This window comes from Tamandua tetradactyla, chromosome 12 (genome assembly GCF_023851605.1).
Source record: "Tamandua tetradactyla isolate mTamTet1 chromosome 12, mTamTet1.pri, whole genome shotgun sequence".
NCBI lineage: Eukaryota > Metazoa > Chordata > Mammalia > Pilosa > Myrmecophagidae > Tamandua > Tamandua tetradactyla.
The window spans coordinates 24,303,339-24,319,976 of NC_135338.1; the positions used below are offsets into that span (position 1 = coordinate 24,303,339).

The window sequence follows — 16,638 nt, forward strand, 5'->3', positions numbered from 1 at the left end:
TGAGCATAGTTTGTTTTTCCATTGATTAGATCTTTGATTTCTTTCATCAGTATTTTATAGTTTTGGCATGCAAGTTCTGACCGTGTTTTGTTAGCTTTACACATTGTATTTAATTTTCTTTTGAGTAATTGTAAATAAAATTTTACTTTTAATTCCAGTGTCTACCACATATACATTGCTAGTATATAGGAATACAATTGATTTTTGTATATTGGTCTTATTTCCTACAACTTTGCTGAAATACTAGTACATATATTAGTTAAAGGAGTTTTTGTTTGTTTAGTTTTAGATCTTAGAAATTTTCTACGTAGATACTCATGTCATCTGCAAATAGAGACAGTTTTATTTTTTCCTTTCTGCCTTTTTAGTGCTTTCTCTTGCCTACTGTGCTGTCTAGAACTTCCAGTACTGTGTTTAATACCTATGAGAGAAAGTGGACATCCTTGCCTTTTTCTGATCTTAGGGGAAGCATTCACTCTTTCATCATTAAATGTAATGTTAGCTGTAGGGTTTCTGTAGAAGCTCTTTTTCAAGTTAATGAAGTTCCTCTCTATTTCTAGTTTCCTCATGAATAGATATTGAATTTTATCCAATGCTTTTCCCAATATAATTGTGTCATTTTTCTGTTTTAGCCTGTTTATATGTTGGGTTACATTGATTGATTTTCAAGTGGTGAACCAGACTTACTGCATCCCTCAAATAAATCCCACTAAATTATAATGTATAATTTCTTTTTATATTTTGCTGAATTATATTTGATTATATTTAGTAGTTCATAAAGAATATTACATGTATATTTATAAAGGATGTTAGTCTGTATTTTTCTCTTTTTTTGTTTTGTAATATCTTTATCTGATTTTGAAATCAAGAATATACTAGCTTCTAGGGCGGGCCATGGTGACTCAGCAGGCAGAGATTTTGTCTGCCATGCCAGAGACCCGGGTTTGATTCCCATTGCCTGCCCATGCCAAAAAAAGAGAATATACTAGCTTCATAAAATAAATTGTGAAATGTCCCCTCCTTTTCTATTCTCTGGAAAAGAATTTATGTTAATTTTTCATTGAATATTTTGTGCAATTCACCAGTGAAACCATCTGATCCCAGATCTAGAGTTTTTTTCACCATAAAAATCAGTTTCCTTAAATCTTATAGATCTGTTCAAAATATCAATTTTATATAGCGTAAATTGTGATATTTTGTGCTTCTTGTTGAACTTTCCATTTCACCTAAGCTGTCTAAGTGTGAATTTATTATTCCCTTTCCTCCATTTAGAATTGCTTTTACACCTTTGTTAAAAGTCAGTTGGACAAAAAAAAAAAAAAATGAATTGGACATATCTATGTAAGCCTCTTTCTGGGTTCTCTGTTCTGTTCTATTGATCTTTGTTTTTTTTTCTCTGCCAACACCACACAGTCTTAATTAGTGTGGCTACACAATTAAATTAAAATCAGATTGACTTTTCTCTACTTTTTTTTCTGAATTCAATTTCATTGTGTTCTGCTTTTATCTTTATTATTTCCATCTTTCTTCTTGCTTTGGGTTCATTTTGGTATTTTCTAGGATTCTTGAGCTTTTATTATTGATTTCCTCGTTTCTCAAGTAAGAGTTAGAAGCACTGCATTAGTTGCATCTTCTAAATGTTGATATATTGTCTTTTTATTCATTTCAACATATTTTTCATTTATTTGGGGACTTCCTCTTTCATCCATGATTATTCATAAGTTTGTGATTTCATGTCCAAATATATGTGGATTTTCCTATATCTCTGTTATTAATTTCAAATATGATTCCACTATGGTTACTCTTTATAGGATTAATACTTTTAAACTTGTCAAGGTTTATTTTCATGGTCCTGAATATAGTCAGTCTTGGTGAATGCTCCATACACTTTTGAAAAGAATGTGTATTGTCCTATCATTGAGTAGAATGCCCTTGTCAATGTTAATTAAATCCTGTTGGCTGATAGTATGCTGAGTTCTTCTCTATCATTGTTGATTTTCTATCTAGTTGTTCTATCAGTTGTTGAGAGATGGGTGTTCATCTTTCCAACTTTATTCTGGATCTATTTCTTCATTATTTTCTAGCACTTTTTTCCTTCACATATTTTGCAGCTCTTCTGTTTAGTGCACATACACTTAGGATAGCTATCTCTTTGGTGAATTGATAACTTTTATTATTAGGTAATATCCCTCTCTGTCCCTGGCAATTTTGTTTGCTCAGAAGTCTTATCTGATATTAATATAACCAGTTCTGCTTTTTGTTTATAACTTTTGCATGATGTATCTTTTTTCATCCTTTTATATTATTATATCTAAAGTAAGTTCCTTGTATATAGCATATACCTGGATCGTGTTTTAAATCCATTTTCCAATATCTACTTTAATGTCTATATTTAGTTCATTTACATTTAATTAATGATATGATCTGTTTCTTCTTTTTTATCTAATTAATTTTTTCTGCCTTCCAGTTGATTACTTAAAATATTTTAGGCTTCCATTTTAATTTATCTATAGTATTTTTTGAGAGTACATGTTTGTATAGCTTTTTCAATGATTGCCCTGGATATTACATTAGACATACATAACTGTATTATATTTTGCATTCATAACATCATAGCATACCAGTGTCCACATTTACCAGACTGAGTTAAAAGAATTTATCTGTATTAATCAGAGTTCTGTAGAGAAACAGAACTGACAGGATATACATAGGTAAATGTTCAGAGATTTGTTGTAAGAATTGGTTCATGCAGACATGATAATTTGCAAGTGGGAATTCCATAGGACAGGCTCCAAGTTGAAAACTCAGATGAGGTTTCAATGCATCCCTCAAAAGAAGGCTTCCTGGAGTAGAGATAGAAATTCTGCTTTCTTAGCACTGAGATTATCAGTTCTCCCTTTAAGGCCTTCATCTGACTGGATAAGAAAATTCCCTCTTGCTTAGGACAATCTACTTTGTTGATTTTAGATGTAATCAGCTGTAGATGTAATAAACTGACTAATGATTTAAATCCATTAAGTACTCTCATGGTAACAATCAGGCCAGTGTTTTCTTGACCAAACTGGAAACCATAACCTAGCAAGGTTGGCGCTTGAAATTAATCAACATAGTTAATTAACTCCTTGCCAACTTGGCACCCATACATATTTCCTGATACCATACTAACTCTGTAAATAAAAACAGTAACATAGTCATAGTTTTGCCTAACATAATTCAGCTGTCCTGTGTACAAATGGAAACATACTAACCTTTTCCCCAGAAGAGGAAATGAGTCCTTAGGTAATACTCATGATTAAACTTGATATCCTGTAACTTAAATACTAACCTAAAGTTAATACAACATACATTGATATGATACAGGGATAATAAAGGGAAAAAAACAAAAATTTTTCCTCTATGTATATATACCAACATATTCATAACAGAGCAAAGAATAATACTCATAAGCATTATAGTCCTCATTTTTGCAACTGATCACATGATTAAAGCTTATATTTATAACTACCTTCTTCCACTACACATTCTGTGTTCCCTTTACTCTCAGCAAGCACCTCAACTGTTCTTGGGTCTTTGCCTTGTATGTGAGCCAAACCTTCATTCCTGGAGAATCGGCACCATTAGTTATCCTACCCAGATTGGGTTGTTGTAGTTCTTCATTGACATTAATCACAGGGCATAGTCGTACTAAGAGTTTGCCTAAGGGTCTTCTGTACTCCAGGTATACTATTCTTTACCTCTAATGTGTAGTGGCAGTCCTATTTCCCTTGTTATTCAAATCAGTCATCCCAGCCTGTATATTAACTCCCTCGTTTGCCTGCTGATTCAGAAGCATGAGCTGCCCAAAGTGGCCAGGTGGCAGTCTTAACTTCCAGTTCACTGAAGTCATTGTTGTATCTCCTAGTAGAAGCACTCCTCTTTTTAAAACTAAGATCTCTAGACCAGCAGAGAATAAGATTTCAGGAGCAGAAAGCAAAACTTTTTCTAATGGATCACTGGGGATAATAGTGTGTACTGTCACTCCAATTTCTACCCCTTGATTCCTGGACCCATGAATCCTGGCTATGGGAGATACAGCAAATTGGACACTGATTTAGAACATATACAGCCTCCTGGAAATACTTCACCAGCCCTACAAAGTTTTTTTCACATAGTTGAGTCTTCAAAAGGCTATCCCACTGTTATATCAATCCAGATGCTTCACCATGATGGGGAGCATGGCAAGACCAGGGAATTCCATAAGCCTCAGCCCACTGCCTCACTTCATTTGCTGTGAAGTGAATTCCTTAATCGAAAGCAGTTCCGTGTGGAATATCATGACAGTGGCTAAGACATTCTTTAGGTCCAAAGATGGTGATTTTGCCAGAAGCATCATCTATATCCAGAGTAAGTGTCTTTTCCAATTAGAACAAAATGCTTCCCCTTCTGTGATTGAAATGGTAATATAATCAACCTGCCACTAGGTAGTAGGCTGATTACCTTGGGATATAGTGACATATTGGGGATTGTATTTGTCTCTGCTGCTGACAGATTGGGCACTCAGCAGTAGCTGTAGTCAGGTTGGCCTTGGTGAGTAGAAGTCCATTGCTGAACCCAAACATAACATCTACCCCTACCATGTTGGCCACTTTGTCCTTGAGCCCATTAGGCAGTGACAGGAATGGCGGGGGGAAAAGGCTAACTGGTATCCACATAATGGGTCATCCTATTCACTTGATTATTAAAGTCCTCCTCTGCTGAAGTCACCTTCTGGTGAACCTTCAATGTTTTCTTGTCCATTCAGAAAGTTTTTATCTACATACTTCTCTGCCAGAGAAGTATGTAACCACTTTGTAACCAATTTTCCAATCATGTTCCTTCCAAGTACCCAATCATCCAGCTAAATTGTTGGCCACACCCCTGAATCGGTATACAAATGCACCTCCAGACATTTCTCCGCTCAATGAAAATGAACAGTCACGTGCACTGCTTAAAGTTCTGCCTACTGAAAGGATTTCCCTTCACCACTGTCCTTCACAGATATCCCCAAAAGGGACTATAGTGCTGCTTCTGTCCACTTTCAGATGGTACTTGATATGCAGAATTTTCCATAACCAGGCCTGAGTTTTTGCTTTCTTAGTGAACTGATTGTAGGAACCTCCTCAAGAGTCATAGCTGGGAGGGCTGTGATGGGCATGGAAAGAGAAGGTAATATAGCAAGAATGGCAGCCATTGATATTGAGCTACTTCCTCATGTAATTTACCTTGTACCTTCAAAGCTTGCTCAAGCACATTCTCATATATGCCACTTCCATTTGATGATGAAGTACTGCAGGGTATGCCCAACTTTACAGCTTTGTGGGTTAGACAATACTTAGTTTGTGATGGGCACCTCAGATCTCATGGTAATTGATGGCCCATGGTTAAGCACTTGGTTTCTACTGAGACCCAGGACCAAGCCAAAAAGCTGTTTCCCATAAGGAGAGTAGTTATCTGCTGAGGATGGCAGGGTTTTGCTCCAAAATCCTTAGGGTCAGTACCGTGATTCTCCTATAGTGCCCTGCCAAAGGGTCCAAAGCACATTTTTATTTGCCACTTACATTTCCAACATTATTGGATCTGCTGAGTGATATGGCCCAAGTGTAAGAGAAAATTGCATGGCAACCTGGAACAGTTGCAGAGCCTCATCTTGTTTAGTCCCACCCAAACCAGCTTTCAGGTTACTTGTTCAATGGGATAGAATATCCTACCCAAATGAGGAATACATTGCCTCTGAAATCCAAAAAGTGGTCAACCAAGATGGTGACATAAGACGCCCTGGTTGCCATTCCCCAGCAGAATCTTTGAACAACTAACAAACACTGATAGAGCCATCATCTGGAAAATACCAAGAAACGGGATTGCAGTAATTGGGAGACATCTGGATTAAAAAAAAATCTTTAAAAATGTACAAAAATCTCATGGCATCCTTACTCGTTCCTCCCCCACCCCGACCCCAGCCTAGCGTGGAGCCAGACTTTGCTCCCTTTGTCCTGTTGCAGATGGAGCAGATTAACTCCTTGTGTACACTGTGGTGCCTGTGTCCATGCTAAGCTATCCAGTGTTAGCCTTTAAGACTAAACCAGGAATCTCATGTTGGGTTTACCCTTCCAGAACTTTCCTTGCAGGCAGAGTCAGCTTACAGACAGCTAAAGCAGTTTAAGAAACAATTAAGTCAAAGTAGCCTGAGGTAAAGGACTACATGCTTTAAGTCTTAAAATAGAGCAACCAGAAGAGGAAGAAGGTCTATTTCATAGGAAGTAGAGAGGGCATTCAAATTCCTATAAACTGGTGAATTCCTAAGGTTAGGAACAAGCACATGTTCAGGATAAGACACAGACTCAGAAGACAAAGAGGATGCTGCATTTCACATTTGCTTCGAGCTGATCTTGATAGTAGGGCTACGCTCTGAAGGAAGAGTACAGCTAAGATAGAGCCAGTTTACAAAACTCTGAAAGGAATTTTTGCTTTGGTTTATGTCTTTTTGTTAGCTTCTGGCAGCACTCAAGAATATCTCTATCATACCTGGATACAAATTTAAGAAAAACACAGCTCAGGAAATGAACCCCAGAGTTAACACTTTAAAATATTAAAATGTATACTGTGCAACAAAAGATTACAAGACAAAAGAAGAAACAGGAAATGATGTCCTATTCAAAGGAAGAAGATAAAATTCCAGAACCATCAATGAATGAAAAAGACCAGACTTTGGACATTCTGAACAAATGCTTTTAAAAAAATGATGCTCAATAAGGCAAAATAAAAATAAAAATAAAAACGAAGGCTCCTCAATATGCTCAAGGAGATAAAGGAAAGCAGGTGAAGAACTAAAGGGTATCAGGAAAACAATGAATGAACAATATGATAATCTCAATAAAGAAAGAACTTTTAAAAAGGAATCAAACAGAACTACTGGAGTTGAAGACACCAATAAGTGAAATGAAAAATTCTTTAGTTGGTTTCAATAGCATAGTGAATACAAAGACAAGACAATTGAAATAATTCAGGCTGAGAAGCAGAAAGAAAAAAGAATTTTTAAAAGATGAACAGTGCCTAAGAGACCTGTGGAACCATCAAGTATACCAATGTATGCATTATGGAAGTCATAGAAGGAAAATGGGGCAGAAGGAATATTCAAAGAAATAATGACAGAAATCTTCCCAAATTTAATGAAAGACACGACTATGCACATTCAGGAAGCCCAAAGAACACCCAGTAGGAAAAACTCAAAAATAACCACACTCAAGCACGTAGTGGTCAAATTGTTGAATGTGAAGGACAGAAAGAGAGTTCTGAAAGCTACAAGAGAAAAGAAACATGTTATGGAAAAGAGAGTCCCAATAAGATTATGTGTCGATTTCTCACTAGAAACCATGGAGGCAAAAAGGCTGTTGGATGAAATATTTGAAGTGCTAAAAGAAAACAGTTGCCAACCAAGAATTTTTACTAGACGAGACTATCTTGTAAAAATGAGGGAGAGATTAAAATATTCCAAGATAAAAGCTGAGAGCACTCATCACCACTAGACCTGCCCTACAAGCAGGTAGTCCTAGCTTTCTTAGCACTAACAGGAAAAGACAACAGATGGTGGATCAAAGTCACATAAATAAACCTCTGGTAAAGATAACCATATGGATAATTATGAATGTAAATTTTTTTCTGATATATTTATCTCACCACTTTGTGCGTCTTAGAAGTTCCAAATTCAAATGCATAAAAAGTAAGGATAAATCTATGGTTTGGGACATACAATGTGTAAAAATATGATTTGTAAGAAATACAACAGAAAATAGGGGAAATTTAGGGTATAAAACAGTATATAATATATATGCTATTGTAGATAAGTTGATATAAAATCGACCATGAATGTTATTGAATGAGGATATTAATTTAGCTCAGTGGTACCACAAAGAAAATTTGTGCAGAAGGAAATGAGAAGGGACACAAAATGATACAGTAAAGAGAATTAAATAACTATGAAAGTAGGCATTAACAGAATAATTTAGAGGCAAGAGGGTATTAGATTTACAAAGACCAAATGGCACAATAGCAGAAGAAACTCCTCCATTATCAGTACCTATCTCAGTCAAAAGGCAAAGATTGCTAAAATGGACAAAAAAGCATGGCTCAATTATTTGCTTTATGCATGAGATTCACCTTGAATTCATAGATGCAAGTAGGTTGAAAGTGATAGGATAGAAAAAAATTATACCATGCATATAGTAACCTGAAAAAGTAAAACTTCCCCTTTTCTCTAATGACAGGATCCTTTACGTAGAAAATCCTGAAAAAATACGCATCCTGGGGCTGAATAACTGGAAACAAGGAGACAGTGCTATTTTAAAAGCAAATACAGCTGTTATCCTAGCTGTAGCTTTATTCAGAATGTGGTTTCAGTTTCAAGTCTGGGATCCACCTCTAAGAATAGCTCTCCAATGAGAAACAGTTTTACACATTTATTATCTCCCACTTTGGAACATAATAGTTCATTCAGTGGTTCTTATTCCAACCATTCACCAAATCCTGTTCATTCCAGAGCTGTGGAAGACTTCTCTCCCTTCAGGACTAACCCCTACAGTTATGCAGTGAGTACTGAAGTAGCCAAATTTCTTACTTTCCATATGTGGCCATTAATTTTTTTGTTACCACCAGAATTGGCAAGAGCTGATTTTTATGCCATAGCTGGAGCCTTCTTTGCCTGTGGTAGGAAACTGAATAACTGGGACCAAAGAATGATGTTATGTCAGAACACCAGACACATTTTCCCAACTGTCCAGTTTTGGAAAATTCTTTAAAAACACTAGGTTTGGCATTTCAAATTTGAGTATGCAGACACATGCAGCAAGATTAAGAACATTTATGTATTGGCCATCTAGTGTTCCAGTACTGAGCAGCTTGCAAGTGCTAGTTTATATTACATAGGTCACGATGATGATGTCCAATGCTTTTGTTACAATGGTGGCTTGAGGTGTGTGTTGGGCACCTGAGATGATCCATGAGTGGAACATGCCAAGTAGTTTCCAAGGTGTGAGGTCTTGATACACATGAAAAGTCAGGAGTTTGTTGATGAGATTCAAGCTAGATATCCTCATCTTCTAGAACAGATATTGTCAACTTCAGACATTCCTGGAGATGAAAATGCTGATCCACCAATTGTTCATTTGGGACCTATAGAAAGTTCTTCAGAAGAATGTTCTGCAGAAACCATGATGAATACGCTGTGGTTAAAGCTGTCTTGGAGATGGGTTTCAGTAGAATCCTGGTAAAACAAACAGTTCAAAGTAAAATCCTAACAACAGGAGACAATTATAAAACAGTTAATGACATTGTGTCAGCATGTCTTAATACTGAAGATGAAAGAAGAGAAGAGGAAAAGGAAAAGGAAAAGGAAAGACAAACTGAAGAAATTGCATCAGATAATTTGCCATTAATTTGGACCAAGAGATTGGCTCTCTTTTAGCTGTTGACATGTATGCTTCCTTATCTTGGATGGTCTTTTAACAGCAATGTAATTAATTAACAGGAACGAGATATTATTAAACAAAAAACACAGATTCCTTTACAAGCAAGAGAATTGTTTGATACTGTTTTAAAGGAAATTCTACAGCCAACATCTTCAAAAACTGCTTATATAGAACTTATTTGTTGAAAAGAATATGAAGCATATTCCAACAGAAGGTGTTTCAGGTCTGTCAGTGGAAGAATAATTGAGGAGGTTGCAAGAAGAAAGAACTTGTTAAGTATATATGGACAAGGAAGTTTCTATTGTATTCATTCCTTATGGTCATCTGGTAGTATGCCAGGAATGTTCCCCGTCTGTACCAAAATGCCCTGTTTGCAGAGATATAATCAAGGGTACAGTCCATACATTTCTTTCTTAAAAGAAAATAGATTATTTATTCATCTATATAGAAAAGTCCTTAAAATATTGAACATTTGAGCCATTTGAAGTAAAGAAGGAATTATTGGTTCTTTAATTAGTACCATTCATGTGTTCTATCTGCTTTGGTACTAGTAATCTTGTTTCCCCAAAATTTGATAGTATCATATATCATATTTAACCTTAATCCCTTATTTGCAAGGTAAGATTTTTGTTTGATAAGCTGTATTAATAAATATGTGTGAACATATAAGGAATTATATATGTCACAGTGCTGAGATGTATCATTTCAGAAGTTATTGTGTTTGCTATACCTTCTGAAAGCTTTGAGTATTCCATAAGAGTGTAGTTTAAAAGAACTGGAAACCAGGAATGCTGGAGTTTTTCAGAGTTATGGTGCCAAATCCTCTTTGTGCTTTTCATTTCTGTCGTAAAATGGGAATTTTTCTCTTACTGGTAAAGAAGCTTTTCACTAATTTTTGAAAAACACCTTAATGAAATGCTTTTAAAACACATCATCAAAATGTTTCTTTCTCCTCTGATTTAAAAAGTAATTTTCAAGTCTTCATAGGGATATGAGAATTAAATGGAGATAATGTAGATTTGTCAACTTGTAAGTACTCAAATACACCCTATTCAATAAATCATTGACTTTATGAGGCAAATAAAATAGTGTATTTACAAAAAAAAAAAGATGTCAGTTCTACCTAAAATCATCTACAGACTCCGTGTAATCCCAATCAAAATTCCAACAGCTTTCATTGCAGAAATGAAAAACCAATCATCAAATTTATACAAAAGCATAAAGGGCCCTGAATAGCCAAAATTTTGAAAAAGAACAAAGGTGGAGGACTCACATTTCCCTGTTTTAAAATGTATTACAAAGGAACAGTAATCAAAACATCATGGTACTGGCAAAGGAAAGACATATAGACCAATGGAATTGAATTGAGAGTTCAGAGAAAAAAAAAAACAAAAAAAAGAAAACTCATATTTATTGACAAAGGTTCCAGGTCCACTCGATGGGGGAAAATAACAATCTCTTCAATAAATGGTACTGGGAAAACTAGATCTCCACGTACGAAAATGAAGGTGGACCCCTACCTAACACCATACACAAAAATTAAGACTAAATGGATCAACCCTAAATATAAGAACTAAAACTATAAAACTCTAGACTCATTCAGAAACATCTTCAGGACTTTGTGTTAGGCAATAATTTCTTAGACTTTACACCAAAAGCATAAGCAATAAAAGAAAAGATAGATAAATGGGACTTCATCAAAATTAAAACTTTATGTGCATCAAAGGATTTCCTCAGGAAATCCTACCAAATGGGAGAAAATATTAGGAAACCATGTATCCAATGCAGGCTTAATATTCATAATATATAAAGAAATCCTACAACTCAACAATAAAAAACTAACAATCCAATTTTAAAATGAGCAAAAGTCTTGAATAGATATTATCCCAAAGCAAAAATACAGATGCCTAGAAAGCACATGAAAAGATGTTCAGCACCGCTAGCTATTGGGGAAATGCAAATCAAAACCACAGTGAAATACATTTCATACCTCCTAGAATGGTCACTATTAAAAAGATAGGAAACTACAAGTGTTGGAGAGGATGTGGAGAAGTAGGAATGCTCTACTGTGGGTGGGAATGTAAATAATGCAACCACTGTGGAAAACAGTTTGGTGGTTCCTCGAGAAGCTTAGTATAGAATTACAATATGATCTGTCTATACTGCTATAGTATATACCCGGAAGAACTGAAAGCAGGGATTCGAACACACATTTGCACAACAGTGTCTTAATGGCACTATTCACAATCACCGAAAGATAGAAATAACACAAGTGCCCATCAACTGATAAGTGGATAAACAAAATGTGGTATATATATATATATATAATATAAAGTATTATTCAATTGTAAGAAGGAATGAAGTCCTGGTGCATATAACAACATGGATGAACCTTGAGTACATTATGTTGAGTGATATAAGACAGACATAAAAGGACAAATATTGTATGATCTCTTTTTTTTTTTTTTTTTTTTTTTTTTTTTTTTTAAAGACAGAGAGAAGGAAGGAAGGATAGAAGGAAGGAAGGAAGGAGGAAAGGGAAACATTTTTTTAAACATTTTCTTGTTTTATTGTATTCTGTTTCTCCGTTTTTGTTACATGGGGTGGGGCCGGGAATCGAACCGAGGTCCTCCGGCATAGCAGGCAAGCACTTTGCCCGCTGAGCCACCGCGGCCCGCCCTGTATGATCTCTTTGATATAAACTAATTATTATAAACAAATTAATAGAGTTAAAATCTAGAATACAGGTTACCAGAGGATAGAATGGAGGTAGGAAAGGAGGCGCTAATACTTAATTTGTTTAAAATTTCTATGTAGGTTGATTGTAAATGTTTGGACATGGATAGTGGTGATAGTACATTATTGTGATTCTAATAGTGCTGAATTATGTTGATGAATGTGGTTGAAAGGGGAAAGTTTTGGGTAATGTATGTTGCTAGTAGGAAAGTTAGAAGATAAAACAAGATACTGAATAGCACACAAACCCTGTTGTTGATGATGGACAGTAGTTAATAGTACAAATATAAGCATTGTTCATAATGGCAAACGGGTGGAAAAATCCAAGGGTTAATCAAAAGATGAATGGATAAAAAAGCGTATCATATACATACAGTAGAATGTTTTTCAGACATAAAAGGAATGAAGCATGATAAATGCTACAGCATGAATAAACCTTCAAAACATAAAGCTAAGTGAAATGAGCCAGACACAAAGGGACAAATATCATATGATTCACTTTTATGAAATATCTAAGAAAAAATAAGTTCATAGAGTAAAAAAATATATTAGAAGTTATCAGGGGCTGAAAGGAGGGGTAAACGGTGAGTTATTTCTTGATGAGTAAAGAATTTCTGTAGTGATGAAAAAGTTCTTGAAATAAATAGTGGTGATGGCTACACAATATTGTGAATGTTCTTGGTGCCACTGAATTGTACATTTAAAAATGGTTATATTACTAAATGTTAGGTATATTTTCCCACCAAAAAATTATTAGGAATGAATTTAACCAGACAGGCAAGACTTCTATATTTAGAACTACAAAATATTGCTGAGGAAATTAAAAAAGCCTAAGAAGACTAAAGGTATGTAGAAGCATACCACATTCATGGCTCGGTGTATCAATATTGTTAAGGTTTAAGTTAGCCCCCAAATCGATCTATAGAGTCTATGTAATTTGAGTAAAAATCCAAGCAGTTTTTTTTTTTAATTAACAAGCTGACTCTGAAATTTATAGGAAATACAAAGGACCTAAGAAGATCAAAACAGTTTTTTTAAAAAGATGAACAAATTTGAAAGGCTGTCTGATTTAAAGGCTTAATATAAAGCCATACTAATCAAGACAGTGTGATATTCTGATAAGGATAAACAGTCAGTGGAACAGAATAGTAAGTTCAGCAATAGACCCACACCTATACAGACAGTTAATTTTTAACAAAATTACTGATATAATTAAATGGGTAAAAGATGTCTTTCAACAAATAGTGCTGAAACCGTTATCCATATTATTGAAAAATAAACTTTACCTCTACCTCACACCATACACAAAAATTAATTCAAACTAGATCTTGATCCTAAATGTATAAGCTAAAACTATAAAACATCTAGAAAAAATAAGAGAAAATGTTACATCAATTTACACCTCATTACAGTCAAACAAGGGTGGAAGTCTAGACTCCCCACGTCACTTGTTGCTATTATGGGTATGTGTGAGACTGCAGTTTTTTCTATACTTCTCACCTGGAATATAGTAATTATTACCTAAAAGATTTTTTCTCTTACTAGGTTGTCCCTTTTCTAGTGCATTGGCTGAAAAGTGTAGGCTTTCTGTCTGTGTGCTTTGGCATTTCCAGGTTGCCGACTTCTCCACTTTCAAGTTTCAAATATATGAAGCAGTAGAAAGACCAGGTCATTCTTTAGATTCCAAGGTCCCTAGCCAGTTTGTCATCTTCTCTCAACTTTTCAAATTCTTCTGTTTTAATATATAATTATGTATGTTTTACTATAATAGCATAATATATATAACTCTTATGCTTTATGAGTTTTAAAAGTATTTTTAGTGGCAGGAATAGTGAAAAATATCTCTTCACCTTTCCAGAAATGGAAGTCCTCAAAACATTTTTAACAAAAAGATTTACAGGAGACGTTTCAAGTCACATTTCAAATACAATTCATAGAACACCATCATCATGTGTAAATATTTTGAAAAGAGCACAATATTGTCTCATCTAAGATGTCACTGGCACTAAGAGAGATCATATTACTCATCAAAGCAACTGTTTGGTAATAACCATATTCGCTTTTGGCCATCAGGAAGCATTTTACATCCTAATGAAATTTTTCATATAGGTGTTTTACTCAATTATGTCTTAGAAAATTGGTTGGAGTTTTTGGGTTTTAATTTTTTCTGTATAGAAAAATGGGAAATAGGTTAGTGTTTTTGTACAGATGGTGTAATTTTCAAATGCTTTTAAGCATGGCATACTTGTATATCTTTATTTTAATTCTATACCATTACTTGAATATAAATATAAATTGATTACTTTCTCCAGATTACAGATTGTCTGACTGGATAAACAAGCAAAAAAATAAAAACCCTGGCTATATAATGTTTGCAAGAGCTAGATCTAAAACGTTAGGATTCAGAAAGGTTGAATGTCAGCAGATGGGAAAAGATACATTAGGCAAATAATAACCAAAAGAAAACTAGATTTATTATATGCATTAGAAACAAATAAGATAGGCAATAAGTCAAAAACACAACAGTAGAGATAATGAAGGTCTCTATTTAACGATAAAAATTTCAATTCCTTGTGAAAATAATAATTCTACATTTATATCCCTTGAATAAGATGGGGTCAGTATATGTAAAGCAAAAATTAACAAATCCTGTATCAAAATGGGAGATTTTAACACACTTGTCCTAAGAATTGAGATATCAAGCAGAAAAAATTTCAGTGAAGATATGAGATTTGTGCAATATTAGTAATAAACTGGAAAAAATTGACATATGTAGAACATTGTAGTAAAATATGTTACGTGATTGCAAGATTAACTTTTAAAGGCAAATAAATTTGAAAACCAAGTGAAAGGGACAATGTCCAAGAAAATATAATTTCATAGTAATGATTCAAGAAGAACAACTTAAATAGTACCATAACAATTAATAAAGTTTAATCAGTAGATAAAATTCTACCAAGAAACACACACTCACACAATCATTAAAAGAAAAAACAATCTCTAAATTATGGACCTTACCTCTTTCGCAGAAATTACTTTGAAATGAATATAAACCTAAATATAAAGCGCAATACTAGAATACTTCTTGAACAAAACATAGGAGAATATCTGTGTAACCTTGAGTTTGGTGGTGAGATTTTAGATATACCACCAAAAGTATAATCCATGATATATTGATAAGTATAATCCATGAGAGAAAAATTGGTGAATTAGATTTTCTGCTCTGCAATAGACATTGTTTCAAAAAAAAATCAAAAGACATGGTACTTCTTGGGAGAAAATAGTTACATAATACATATCTGAAAACATATGGACATATATCTGGACATGTATCCAAAACATACAAAGAACACTTAAAACTCAACAGTAATAAAACAATCAATCTAACTAAGAAATGAACAAAAGATCTGAAGAGGTCTCACCAAAGATAAACAGGTGGCAAACCAAATTAACATCATTTGTCATCAGGGAATTGAAAATTACTATAATAATGAGATACCACTACTGTAGGCCTAATAAATGGCTGTAATCCCAATCAACAATGCCAAATGCTGGAGAGGATGTGGGACAAAAGGAACTCATATTTGTTGCTGGTGGAAATGCAAACAACATAGCCACTTTGAAACTACAGTTTGATAGTTTCTTAGAAACCTAAACATAGTCTTACTATATGGTCTAGCAATTTTGCGCCTAGGTATTTATCCAATTGATTTGAAAACTTATGTCCATGCAAAAATCTGTACAAGAATGTTTATAATAATTTTATTCATAATTGCCAAAAATGGGAAGCAACCAAGATGTGTTTCAATAGGTGAAAGGATAGGAAAACTCAGGTACATCCATACAATGGAGTATTATTCAGTGGTAAAAAGAACTGCATTTTTAAGCTGCAAAAAGACATGGAGGTTCTTTAAATACATACTGCTAAGTGAAATAAGCCAGCCTGAAATGATACATACTGTCCAATTCCAATTTTATGTCATTGTGGAAAAGGTAAAACTGTAGAGGTAGTAAAATGATCAGTGATGCCAGGCGTTTGGAGGGAGAGAAGGATGGATAAATAGGTGAGGCACAGGGGATTTATAAGATAGTAAAACCATGCTGTATAATACTGTAATGGTGGAAACATGATTTATACATTTGTCAAAACCAATAGAATTTAAAGCACAAAAAATGCCTAACATATGCAATTTAAAAAAAAATCAGTCAGTTTGTAGGGGATCCCAGGAAGGAATGCCGACTGTGACAAGATAATCTAATATATTACAATATACGAAACAACCTCACTGAGGATGTGGATGGAAGAGGTGAAAAACTAAGTAATTTTGAAAATGAATGCTGTTTGTAAGATTGAAAACAAAACGAATTGCACAAAACATTAATCAGTCGATTAAGTTGATTCTCACAGGGGTATGGTTAACAA

General features: G+C 34.4%; 1 protein-coding gene and 1 pseudogene across 24 annotated transcripts in view; both read left to right on the forward strand.

The window, feature by feature from the left end:
* GPHN (gephyrin) overlaps positions 1-16,638 on the forward strand; it is a 750,954-nt gene that overhangs the window by 454,284 nt on the left and 280,032 nt on the right. The window lies entirely within an intron of this gene.
* Positions 4,206-11,778, forward strand: LOC143652639 (baculoviral IAP repeat-containing protein 2 pseudogene; annotated as a pseudogene).